Genomic DNA, 14,883 nt, shown 5'->3' on the forward strand with positions numbered 1-14,883 from the left:
TGTTAGTCGCGTACTTTGACGTATTTTTGCGTATTTTGACGTATTCTAGCATATTGTTGCGTATTTAATAGTATTTTAACGTATTTTATCGTATTTTTACGTATTTTAGCGTATTTTAGAGTATTTTAGGGTATTTTAACGTATTGTAGCATAGTTTAACGTATTTTAACGTATTTTAGCGTAGTTTAACGTATTTTAGCGTATATTAACGTATTTTAGGGTATTTTAACGTATTTTTACGTATTGTAACGTATTTTAGCGTATTTTAACGTATTTTTATATATTGTAACGTATTTTAGCGTATTTTAACGTATTGTAACGTATTTTAGACAACAACAGATAATGAACGGATTGTTGGACTTCTTGTTCCTAATGTACGCCTCAATTCATCTTTTTTACTCTTTTCTTCGATTTCAACAAATAGTACCGCAACCGTTTTTTACTACGGAAACGGTGGCTATGCGAAATACAAACCGCAATCGTTTGTGACTATGGGAAACACAAGTTTTCTTTTTGAGCTTGATGGATGTCCGTTATCTCAATTGAGGCGTGCATTGTTTAAATCTGAATATAACTACATGTTACGTGTAACTTCATTAAACCAAGAACAAAGCCTATTTTCAAAACACATGTGTTCGTATCAGCGTTGTTTATCACCCTGTGTGAGCATTGGAAACCCGACAAACAGTCTTGACAACTGTGACAGCTTATCTATATGTGTGTGTCACATCCATCCTGTTATAGCAATCGATATCATTAACTACCAAAATAATGCATACACAAATAAGTTGTTTAAATCTGAATCAGTTGTTAGGGTTTCGTTTCTTCATGCTCCAACTATTTGTGTATGCATTCTTTTTGGAGAACTTATCGTGTGTTGCAGTTTGGAAAGATGACCGAATAGAGATCTGAATAACAAACTGTGGAGAACTTGTTTGCGTTATCCATCAACAAAAGATAAAAATACTCTAAAATTAACAAGGCGGTCTCTTTGTTGCATTATCCATCAATTTGTCACTTTCAAAATTCAAATCAAACGTTCATGTATCACAAGGAATGACCGATCTAAGGTAGAGAACCTGATTCAGATACACAAATTCGATTTCAACAAATCTTTCAAGGTCTTAAGTGATGGACAATTGGTTAAAAGATGTAGAAGAGTTTGTGTAGAGATCTTTGCAGTATGGTTTCTCGACAAATGAAGTATTAAAAGATGTTAGTTTCTTGACAGTATGGTTTCTCGACAAATGAAGTATTATCTGTCACTTTCAAAATTCAAATCAAACGTTCATGTATCACAAGGAATGACCGATCTAAGGCAGAGAACCTGCTTTGAAACCGGACGGACCTCTGAATCATCACATAAGACGTGTCAGGTTCTTCTGCTAGTGAGTCCTATGAAGCAAGTGTTGGTCTATTCAATTGAGAGGAAACATTGCATGCCTTGAACGAGTCTAGATCACTCGTAATCCTCAACTGGCTTTGAAACCGGACGGAATCTACAAAGAAACTGTTCGATTTCATGGCGAGTGGAGAAATTAGCGATGGAGAAACTGTTTGAATTTGTGGATTTCGGTTGGTTCAGAAACTTAATAGGAAAATCAACTAAACAAGCGGTGAACGGTATTTAACGTACACACCGCATTTGAAGATCCTTGCATTAGACACAATTTATTGTAATTTGTGGATCAACAGAAATAACTGAAATAGTTCTCTTTAATCTATTAGAACGATCCTTGTTTTGAGAACCTGATTCTGTTGTTCAGTACCAACAGAATGCATACACAAATAGTTATAGTGGACGAAGCAAATGAAACCGGAGCTGTTGTTCAGTACCATCAGCGTTGTTCACTACCAAAAGAATGCATACACAAATAGTTCTAGTGGACGAAGCAAAGAGACCGTTGTGTATCTGAATCAGGTTCTCAAACAAACCGTGAAATCGAACAGTTTCTTCGTAGATTCCGTCTGGTTTCAAAGCCGATTTCAACTTCCATTGATCAAATAATAAAAACCCTAAGAATGCATACACAAATAGTTCTAGTGGACGAAGCAAAGAGTCCGCCTTGTTAATTTTAATGAAGCAATGAAGATTGAATCTGCAAACCACAACCTTTATTGATCTAGAATTGGATAACCGTTGTTAACAAGAGTATGTTGTTCCAAGATCAATTCCAATATTATTGATGGTAACAAGAGTATGTTGTTCCAAGATCAATTCCAATTGCAGTTGATGAAACCGGAGCTGTTATCTCGGTTGTTTAGTACTTTCGTGATAAATACAATGTTCATCTTCATTACCCTTTGCTTTCTACAATTCAAGCAGGCACGGATGCTAAACGTATTGTTATTACATCCGAGTCGATTCAAGTGAGTCCTATGAAGCAAGTGTCGGTCTATTCAATTGAGAGGAATCATTGCGTTACATCCCTGTTGAAAAACATAATCGATAAATTTAGGGAAAATGGGGTTGAAAGATGATAACCCAACAGTGGAGGATCTCATTCGACAGCTTCGATAAATTAACGGGTGTTCTCAAATAATGTTTTCCTAGATGTTTGAAGACCAACAAATGTCCAAAGTGTTACTTCTTCGTTCGCGTGACGGAAAGCTACCGCGTGACAGGAAGCTACCTTGCAAAAATTAAAAAATTAAATCGACACCCTCAATACGCATCGTATAGGCCTATACGATGCCTATTACTTTTTGGTAGGGGACAATGGCAGCCTTTGGCAGGCATAGAAGTTTGAGCCCACCTCAATACGCATCGTATAGGCCTATACGATGCGTATTGAGGGTGTCGATTTAATCCCCCAAGGTGTGCCAATAATATGACCCTTTCCTAATTGGTATCGGTAAATTCAAGTCACAAAGGGTATACGAGTCATTTGGTCTTTTTGGTGCAGGGATGGTCTAGAAAATAATCACATGGGCAACGTTTAAAAAAAATCTGTAGGAATAGCAAAATCGAAAAAAAACGTCAAATTTTATCTTTTTTACACTAGAAAGGTACTCTTTACCGTTGCCGCTCTGGTGGGTGATGCACGGGTAGGGTTTGGGTTGGATACACCACATTAATTGTAGTGGTGTATTTCTAATAAAAAAAAAGAAAATGAGGAGAGGGTAATTTAGGGTAGTGGTGTCATCAAATTGGGTAGTTTAGAGTAGTGGATGAAGTGAGTGACGTGGGCATGACGAGATTGGGAAACGTACGTTAGGGTTGAAAGAGTAAGTGGCCCTTCCCCCCTAAAGTGCTACACCACATTATATTGTAGAGTATGCATTCCAAGGTATGGTGATGATATCAACTTGCGTTTCTATTTTGAAAAAAATGGATACTCGTTTGATTTTCGCTTCACTATGAGTCATTCTATCAAGTGCTCATTAGTTTGACTGTTAATTCATAGGTAAAATTACACCTTTACCTCAGGGATCAAATTGGTCATTATTTTTAAGACTTACCACCACCACCGCCACCACCACCTTTTCTCTCTAAAACCACCACCACCTCCGTTAGAGAAATCACCACTAAGCTACTCAAAATGCAACAAACTTGTATCAATTCTTCGTTAAATATAAACCTTCACTTCATGCTTGTACATACTAAAAATTTTAAATGGAACACGAAATTATTAATGATACAATCAGATTCATTCACACACCGGCCAACATTCAACAAAACATACAACATGAACACACACTTTGTATAAACGAAAACCCTAACATATCAACAAACATACATACTAATATACATAAATCACAAATAACAAACCAATTAGGTTTAACTTTTTACCTAACACGCAAAATAACACGATAAACGAAATGTAGTCACCGTATAGAAGCATTCGAAGAGGACATTGGACCATGTCTGCGTGGGGAAGAGGTGGGAAGACATTGGACCATGTCTGCGTGGGGAAGAGGACGCGCAGAGGTTTGAAGACATTTTCTAATGAAATGTCATCTGAAAACAAACGGTCTACAGAGCTAAACATCTGCGCGTGGTTTGCGTGGCACAGACATAAGAGGTCAGAAGAGGTTTTTCTGATAAAACAAACACCCCCATAGTGAAGTGAAAACCAAAAGAGGAGACTTATGTATCCATTTTTTTAAACATGGATGCAAGTTGATCATGGTCTCATACCAAGGATGCAAATTGCACTTTACTCTATATTATATATCCATACGTTTAGAAGTTGCTTCTACAGTAACCGCGACGTGGCAAGCTCTCATTTGTCTACGTGGCAAACTCTAGCTTTTTCTGACATAAATTGTATATATACATATATGTGTGAACATAATAATGATTTGATGGGGTTACTATGATGCGGTGGTGGTAGTGGCACATGTTATACTTGGGGAAAGACGTGGTGTATGCGTTCTTGTTGAGGTCTTGGTTTGGGTTAACGGGGGTTTGGTTTAGTAGGGTTACCATGGCACAATTATGGTTTTGAAACTTACGATTCTTACCGTTATTAATAGTACAAGGGGGTGTTTGTAATTATTGTATAGTACAGGGGGTATTTGTAAGTACATGGGGTATTTATAAGTACAGTATTAGTTGTTAGCAAGCAGGTTTGCTCTCCCTAGTGGAGACGCAGGTTCGATTCCCACTTGAGCCATTTTTGACGTACATCTGGGTGAAGGGACGAATCTAGGCTTTATCCCGGGTTCAAGCTGACGAGGGGATTGATGATAGCCAGAATGTATTGAGATTATAAGTTTATTGAGACTCTCCAACGATAAAGACGCTTAGTATTGGATTGATGACAGCCAAAATGGTTTCACAGTGAAGTCGGCCAAAAAGGCTTTGATTATTGATAGAGGCAATTGTCGCCCTCCAAATTTTGTGTTGTGCAATTGGGTGCCCATAAAATGTAATATTATGACTTGGAGAGGCAATTTGGATAGGCTTCCAACGAGAATTAATTTAAGAAGAAGGAATGTGGAGGTTACCTCGGTCATGTGCCCTTTTTGTGACGAATCCGAGGAAACGGTGGAGCATCTGTTCACTGCTTGCTAGGTGGCTATTTGTTGGAATTTTTTTTTTAAATATGATGAATGGAAATTTAGTGAGATTATTAATATTAAATTCTACATATAGTGACAAACTCTTGAGTAGAGTTATTTATGTCACTTATTTAATTTTCTATTAGAATAATAAACTTTTCATGTGGTGTATTGATGACAATTCTTGAGTAGAGTTTCTTTTATGACAATTGATTAGAGATTTTATGGCAAAATTAAGTCTCTAATTATGTTGGACTTTTCACCACCCATGACTCTTGCATACTTAGTAGGCTATGTGCCTCTTTTAATGGGCTAGATACAAGAAATAGAGATGTATGCATGAAGAGTCCTTGGAGAAGAAGTACTTGATGACCCATATGTTGGGAACATATAGAGATAAGTTTCTCTGCACGATTCAACTACATTTCTATTCTTAGTTTCCAAAAATTCTAACATTATGATTTTACCCGGTGTAACCTCGGGCGCGTGGCCTTCTCCGGCAGTACAGACTGCTTCGGCTGTTGTACCGTGGGAGACAGACGCGTCGTCTTTAGTAGAGGCGCGAAATCTGTTTTAAGGGAAGCGTGTTGAACACGTGCCTCAGCCACAACCGTCAACATTTGTTTGTTCTTTTTGTAGGAAATTAATGTACAAGAAGACGTGGTTCATGACCTCGTTGAAGCATACACAAAGGATTGAAAACACAACAGACTAAACAAGAAGACGCGGTTAAAGCTCTTGTTGAAGACCATAGTTTGAATCAATTTAAATACATATGTTGTATTATACGTTATATTCGTAAGGATTTGTACACGGTACATGTACTATAATTTCCCAAATATGTAAAGAGGGTATCTTTACTATTTATTTTATATTTATTTATATAATTTTTATTATTATCGTGACCCATGTCCTACACTATTTGGGTATGGTCGGCTTCAGCGCGTGGGGTAACATCTCGCCGCTATTATTTTTTGAATTCAAAGACATTCTTGACATCCACAAGGTCATTAAGAATGGAAAGAAGGCGGAAAAGATGATTTACGGGATGGCTATGATTGTGTGTTGGTGCATTTGGAAAAAATGTAGTTGGCAAGATATCATAGGGGAGATAAAATCGAGAGTGTATGCTTAGGCAAAAAATAGATCATCTTGTAATTATATTAGATGGGAGGAGTGGTGTAAATACCCATTGTATATGTTGTAATTTCTTTGCCTTTTGCCCGCTTGGGTCGGGGGTGTTTTTGTTTTATTTGACCTTTTGCCTATTTGGGTCGAAGGTTTGTTTTTAATGAAGTTTATTTAAAAAAAATGTAATGTCGCTAGCTAGCATGCAGAAACCAAAGGCAATATTAATTTCCATTTGGCAGTGCTCATCAATAATATAATACATACATCATCCAAATATATTTGCAGAATTGCAGGCAGGCAGGCAGGCGAATTGAGTTTTTGTAATTGAAATAAATAAAGTTTACAAAACAAGTTGTAACAAATATGAAATAAAAAAAAGGGAGAAACTTGAACATCCTAAATGATATTCTCCACTGAAGAATTGAATATCATGAGGGTTGATTGAGGATTCGTGTTCAATAACAAACTGAGCTGTAGCTATTATATATGCTGCTAAGCTAAACAGTGGCGAAGCTTGACCCGAATGATGGGGGGTCGAAAACGTATATACCAAAAAATTTATATAGAACAAGGGGGTCGAAAACGTATATACCCAAAAATTTCTATATGAAACTACATATATAACACTACTGATGTCACAGCCCCCGATCCCTATCTCCCGGAAACGGGCGGCCGTGAACCAGTTTCGGTGGTATCACATTTATTTATTCAATTTGGCAGCGGAAATTTTCATCAGGATCGTAGTTAGGAAATATTTTAATCAGAGTAAACCACCATGTTTATAACATTAAACATATGGGTGAAAACCCAAGTTTTCAATACACACGTTTCATAGGAATACATCCTATTTATTTGAATAAAAACATCCATTTTATTCTTAGGTAACTTTATTGCCACTTTTCCAAGCCTTCAGTGCTGTCCAGCTGGCTTCTATTTGGCTTTCACATTTTGTTACCTGAAACGCGTTTTAAAAACATTTTGTCAGTGGGAAATACTGGTGAGTGAATCCCAGTTTAATCAAGTTTGAGTAAAAACCAATTTGCAGTATTGAGGGCACATCCGCAATTACATTTGTATCCAAGACATCACAATTAACATCAGTGGTACGGTCATACTCAACTTATGGGATGTTACCACGCCAGTAACCAATTTTGTATACAAAACCCCAACATACCCACTATAATTGTATTCTTTACAAATACTCAATAACTGTCATTTGCATGAAAAGGTATTTAAGGTTTTGTAAAAACAGTTAACAAAAAGAAGATTACTCACAAAAATGAGTACATAAAAAGAAGGATCACTCACATTGCTGTTTTAGGTTTTTCGTAAGGGTTTCCTGGAGATAATCTATAAATTACACAAATGCACGTGTGTTAGTATAATAACCCATTTTAACATTAGTAATACCCTCCCCGAGACGGCATTCCAACGACTACGTCGGGCAGAACCACGACAGCCGTTACGGAACCCTAGATCAATCGGGCAGCGTATCTAATACGTCTCCAGGGGTTATAATACTTACATCGTAGCAGAACCTCGCTATTTTAGGGGGTATAATGCCCGGCTATAGTGTATACTACTTCAGAAATTAAGAAAGAAAGAAAAGATTTGAGCGAGCAGACTGAAGGCCCGATGCCTCCTATTTATATTGCTGAAATCGCGTCCCCACGCGGCCCGCGTGGAGTTTGGGCCTGGTTCTACGCGGCCCGCATGGCCTAGGGCCTAGGCTTAGCTGATCCGGGTCATCTTATAGGTTCGACACGAGTTGGACACGTGGCCGCTCCGGGTCACGCCACAATTCCGGACACTCGCGGCCCGCATGGACTTAATCCACCATGTACGCGGCCCGCTTGGGCTTAGGGTTTTGGCAAATCCTGGTTACTACTCGCGCGGCCCGCATGGACTTGAGGTGAGGCCCTACGCGGCCCGCCTCGACTTAATAATTATTGTTTTTTATTTATTTTATATAGTATAATCTATCTTGGGGCTCGGTTTTCACATACGGGGTGAATATAAAGACAAGTTGATATATTTACAATATATATTAGGGTATCAGAAATATTATGAGGATGTCGGTTTTACCGAGGGTTGTTATATCCTCCCCACCTTGTTTTAGAGCTCGTCCTCGAGATCTACTGGAACAAGTGTGGATATTTCTTTTTCATTTCTGACTCAAGCTCCCACGTATACTCAGGTCCTCTTTTGGAGTCCCACTTTACTTTGACCAGAACCAATCTCTTATGCTTGAGATTTTTAACTTTCCTATCTTCAATTTGTAGAGGCTTCTCCATAAACTTGAGTTGCTCATTAACCTCTATATCCTTAAGAGGTACTACGAGTGATTCATCAGCTAGACACTTTTTAAGATTGGATACATGAAACACATCATGTATTCCTGCCATTTCCTTTGGCAGTCGTAGCTGATAAGCTACAGGTCCTATTCTTCTAATAATTTCAAAAGGTCCAATATACCTGGGGCTTAGCTTTCCTCTTTTGATGAATCTTACCACTCCTTTCCAGGGAGAGACTTTCAATAACACTTTATCTCCCACTTGAAATTCTAATGGTTTGCGTCTGTTATCAGCATAACTCTTTTGGCGATCACGTGCTGTTTTCAGTCGTTCCTTGACTTGAATGATTTTATCAGTTGTTTCTTGTACTATCTCAGGTCCAGATAATTGTTTTTCCCCAATTTCTGCCCAACAGACTGGGGTTCTGCACTTTCGTCCATAAAGTGCTTCGAATGGTGCAGCATTGATACTTGTGTGATAACTGTTATTATAAGAAAATTCTATTAAAGGTAAGTGTTCGTCCCAATTACCTCCAAAATCAATTACACAAGCTCTAAGCATGTCCTCCATTGTCTGAATTGTCCTTTCGCTTTGTCCGTCCGTTTGAGGATGATAAGCTGTGCTTAGATTTAACCTGGTTCCCATTGCTCTTTGGAAACTTGACCAAAAATGAGAAGTAAAACGGCTATCTCTATCAGAAACAATTGATAAAGGAATGCCATGTAATGAAACAATTTTATTTACATATAATTTGGCTAATTGTTCCATACTAAAGGTTTCCTTCATTGGTAAGAAATGAGCTGTCTTGGTTAATCTATCTACAATCACCCAGATTGTATCATTACCTTTCCTTGTTTTAGGCAATTTGGTAACAAAATCCATTGTTATCCATTCCCATTTCCAAACTGGTATTTCTAATTGTTGTAACAATCCTGAGGGTTTCTGATGTTCAGCTTTAACTTGCGAGCAAGTTAAACATTTAGAAACATAAGCTGCTACGTCCTTTTTCATTCCTATCCACCAGAAATTTTTCCTTAAATCCTGGTACATTTTATCACTTCCTGGATGCATTGTATATTTAGACTTATGGGCTTCTTCTAATATACGGTGACGTAAATTTCCTAATTTAGGTATCCACATTCTCTTTTTATGGAACCTCCAAATTCCATCCGTTCCTTGTTCTAATTCCTTAATCATTCCCTTTAACTTTTCAGTATCTTCCTTGATTACTAATTCTTGTGCTTTTCTAATTTGATTGTTTAAATCTACTTGTAGATTTAATTTAAGAGAACGTACCCTTTTTGGTTTTTCGTGATATTTTCGACTTAAAGCATCAGCCACCACATTTGCTTTTCCTGCATGATACTGGATATCACAATCATAATCACTAAGCAATTCCATCCAGCGTCTCTGTCTCATATTCAACTCTTTTTGCCCGAAAACATATCTTAAACTCTTATGATCTGTGAATATGGTAAACTTACTACCATAAAGATAATGTCTCCAAATCTTAAGGGCAAAAATTATAGCTCCTAATTCCAAATCATGGGTTGAATAATTTCCTTCATGACTCTTAAGCTGTCTGGATGCATAAGCTATAACCTTTTGACGTTGCATCAATATGCATCCATAACCTAATTTAGAAGCGTCACAAAAGACTACAAAGTCTTCAGTTCCTTCTGGTAATGCTAGTATGGGTGCATGGGTTAATCTTTGCTTAAGGATTCTAAAGGCTTCTTCTTGTTTTGGTCCCCATTCAAACTTAACAGATTTACAGGTTAATTTAGTTAAAGGAATGGCTATTCTAGAAAAATCTCGAATAAATCTTCTATAATAACCGGCCAATCCTAAGAAACTTCTAACTTCAGTTGGTGACTCTGGGGTTTTCCATTTGGTAATTGCCTCGATTTTCGTTGGATCTACATGAATTCCTTCATGATTCACCAAATGTCCGAGAAATTGCACTTGTTCTAACCAAAATTCACACTTTGAAAATTTAGCATAAAGCTTCTCTTTTCTCAATAAACTTAAAAGTAAGTGCAAGTGCTTTGCATGCTCATCTTTACTTTTAGAGTAAATTAGAATATCATCTATGAAGACAATTATGAATTTATCCAAATATGGCTTACATATTCGGTTCATCATGTCCATAAATGCGGCTGGGGCATTGGTTAAACCAAATGGCATGACAGTAAATTCATAATGACCATACCTTGTTCTGAATGCGGTTTTAGGAATATCCTCTTCCTGTACCTTTAATTGATGATATCCTGATCTTAAATCGATTTTAGAGAAAAATCGAGCTCCTTGAAGTTGATCAAACAAATCATCGATCCTCGGTAATGGGTACCGATTCTTAATCGTGACTTTGTTCAATTCGCGGTAGTCAATGCACATACGCATTGATCCGTCCTTCTTTTTAACAAACAAAATCGGCGCTCCCCATGGCGATGAGCTTGGCTGTATGAATCCCTTTTCCAACAACTCGTCTAGTTGTTTCTTCAGTTCTTGCATTTCAGCGGGTGCTAAACGGTAAGGTGCTTTAGCAATCGGTGCTGTTCCGGGTAACAGATGAATTCTGAATTCAACTTCCCTGTCTGGCGGTAGTCCTGGCAATTCTTCTGGAAAGACATCTGAAAATTGGGATACCACTGGGATATCTTTTACTTCTTTTCCTTTAGTGTTAGTGATTATAGAAATCAAATACACTATAGATCCTTTTCTTATACAACTTGCAGTTTTCATCACAGAGATGAATTTAGTGGATCTAAAAGGTTTATCTCCTTTAATTGAGATCTTTTCACCTCTTGGTGATTTTAATTGAATTGTCTTTTGATCACATAAAATACTGGCTTTATTGGCTATTAACCAATCCATTCCTAACACCACATCAAATCCTACCAGATTCATTGGGTAAAGATTTGCCATAAATTTTTGATTAAAAATTTCTATTCTTGCTCCCTGCAAGATTTCAGAAATTTTAACAGTTTCTCCATTTGCGGTTTCCACTAGACATTCTTGTGGTAGTTTAGTTAATGATTGATTTAGGAGTTTGCAAAACGAAGTATTAATAAAACTTTGGTTTGCACCAGAGTCAAATAATACTTTAGCAAAAATATCATTAACTAAAAACGTACCAGCAATGACGTCTGGAATCATCCTGGCTTCCTCTGTAGTTAGCACGAATGCTCTGGCATTTTTAGGATTTTTGTTGGTTGCAGCTGGAGCCAATTTCGGACAGTTTGTCCTAATGTGACCTTTTTCCCCACAATTGAAACACATTCCATTACTGGATTTCTTCTTGCAATTCTCTTCCTTGTGTCCTGGGGCCTTGCAAAAATTACAGTAAGTAGAGCATCTTCCAGAATGCCTCTTTCTGCAGGCTTTGCAGTAGGGTGCAGAGGTAGAACCTATATTTCTACGATTGGAATTCCCAGAACGGAATTCTTGAGTAAGTCTTTGGGTTAGGTTTCTCCTCTGATCTTCTTCTCTAGTACGGATTAACTCATCTGTCAAGGTATTAGCTAGTTCTACAGCTTCCTCTATGGTTTGGGGTCTAGCTGCCTTGACTACATGTCTAATTTCTCCAATTAATCCCCAGATGTAACGGGAGATTAACACTGGTTCAGGTGATGCAAGGGTAGGTACTATCCTAGCATATTCAAAGAATGTGGTAGTGTAACCCTTACTGTCTACCCCGGTCATTCTTAGATTCAGAAACTTATTTGCTATCTGTTCTTTTTCATTGGGAGGGCAGAATTTCCTTTCTACCATGTTCTTGAATTCTCCCCATTCCATATTATAAATCCTATCACTTCCTCTGGATTGGAGGATAGTGTTCCACCATTCTAAGGCTGCATTTTTAAACAGATTTGAAGCAAACAGTATTTTATCTTCTTCAGCACACTTGCTTATTTTCAGAACTGCCTCAGTTTTCTCTATCCAGCGTAAAGCTGCAATGGGTCCTTCATTGCCCGAGAATTCTATTGGTTTGCAGGACCAGAATTCCTTGTAAGAACAACCATGTGGCATGGTTCTTCTTCTTTTGGGAACGGGCGCTTGAAATATGGGTCCATTGTTCACGCTGTTTTCTGGTTCAGTTGGTCGCTTACTGCTATGCTTACTTTTATTATTCGCTTCCTGAACTGTTTGAATAATAAATGGCATCGCATCTATAATTCCTTGTGCCACAATATGCTGAACGACACTATTATCCATTTGGTTTCCGTTGTTATTATTGTCCGAATTCTCATTAACCACGTTAATGTTACTCTGGTTATCGTTATTCAGATTTTCTTGATTTCCCGCGTCGGCCATCTGAATTTTAGACATTTACCAAATATTAATATCACAATTAATATTTGAATATATCCAATCACATAACACGCACGTTTACCCAAAAACGTCGAGCATTGCGACTTTTACTCTATTTATATAGTATGCATCAATACACACCAGTACAGAAATAAAAATTACAGTACCGACTGAAATGTAAAGCTACAATACTAATAGTATGCATCCGTAGTTTTTTTTTTTTTCTAACACATACACACATATATTATTTTATTATTATTATTATTACTGTTTCTACCATCACCTTCACTGATATGGATTCATCCAAAAATCCATATTACGCTCATCGTATTTCCATACGAGGCGTTCTCCCACCTGTCGCATACGATCACTGCTTTCTAAAATTTCTTCCCCAAAAGTCCTAAGTTCCTGGACATTTTCTGCACTCATTGGGGGTGCAGGTTCTAGGACTGGGTTTGGAAACTGAGGTACGGGTTCCTGATACGGAGGCATAGGGGCTTGGTACGGGTATGGATTTTCTAAAATTTCCCTAACATATGCATCACTAATGTTGTAGGGATCTTGAGGATCTAACCCTGGGTAAGCTCCTAAGTTGGGTATTGGCACATTTTCCTGAATTGGGTTTTGTTGCACGTAGTCCCTAACATCGTCCCACCAGGGGTCGTAATTGTTTGGGTCTAAAGGATCAGGTGCAGGTACCCTAGGTATCTCCTCCGGGTTGAAATCAGGCATTTCTATCTGGTTTTCTATTTCCATGGGTTGATCAGGATTTTGTGGTTGTGGTGCTAGCATTTGTTCCAGGTTTGGGTCAGCAGCAGTGGTTGCTAAAATATGGATATTAGCGATACCCCTATTGAGCATATCCTGATTATAAGCATCAGTTTCTCTTTTTGCTGCGGCTAACACTCGCTGTTCCTGCAACTTTTTCATTCTTTTCCTACGCTCGTGCGCTCCCCTACTGAACCATCCCCTCTTTTTCTGAGGAAATGGCTCTTCAGACTGAGCCTTAAACACAAAGATCCCTTCTTCTGTGTCAGCAGAATACCCTGAAAGGGCAGGCTGAGAAGAGGAGGTGCCTTCGCTCCTAGGCGAACCAGACAGTTGACGATAGGCGTCAGAAGGTCCTTGGTCACTCATACTGTAAACTAACAAATAGTCAGATAACACATAGCAAGAAATACAATTATACACGTATTTCCATAATTTATTTCCTAACACTTTGAATTTTGATGTCAGCAGAACACTTCTGTGGCTGAATCAGTGGCATAGCTCTGATACCACCTTCTGTCACAGCCCCCGATCCCTATCTCCCGGAAACGGGCGGCCGTGAACCAGTTTTGGTGGTATCACATTTATTTATTCAATTTGGCAGCGGAAATTTTCATCAGGATCGTAGTTAGGAAATATTTTAATCAGAGTAAACCACCATGTTTATAACATTAAACATATGGGTGAAAACCCAAGTTTTCAATACACACGTTTCATAGGAATACATCCTATTTATTTGAATAAAAACATCCATTTTATTCTTAGGTAACTTTATTGCCACTTTTCCACGCCTTCAGTGCTGTCCAGCTGGCTTCTATTTGGCTTTCACATTTTGTTACCTGAAACGCGTTTTAAAAACATTTTGTCAGTGGGAAATACTGGTGAGTGAATCCCAGTTTAATCAAGTTTGAGTAAAAACCAATTTGCAGTATTGAGGGCACATCCGCAATTACATTTGTATCCAAGACATCACAATTAACATCAGTGGTACGGTCATACTCAACTTATGGGATGTTACCACGCCAGTAACCAATTTTGTATACAAAACCCCAACATACCCACTATAATTGTATTCTTTACAAATACTCAATAACTGTCATTTGCATGAAAAGGTATTTAAGGTTTTGTAAAAACAGTTAACAAAAAGAAGATTACTCACAAAAATGAGTACATAAAAAGAAGGATCACTCACATTGCTGTTTTAGGTTTTTCGTAAGGGTTTCCTGGAGATAATCTATAAATTACACAAATGCACGTGTGTTAGTATAATAACCCATTTTAACATTAGTAATACCCTCCCCGAGACGGCATTCCAACGACTACGTCGGGCAGAACCACGACAGCCGTTACGGAACCCTAGATCAATCGG

The sequence above is a fragment of the Helianthus annuus genome, chromosome 12, assembly GCF_002127325.2.
Source record: "Helianthus annuus cultivar XRQ/B chromosome 12, HanXRQr2.0-SUNRISE, whole genome shotgun sequence".
Lineage (NCBI taxonomy): Eukaryota > Viridiplantae > Streptophyta > Magnoliopsida > Asterales > Asteraceae > Helianthus > Helianthus annuus.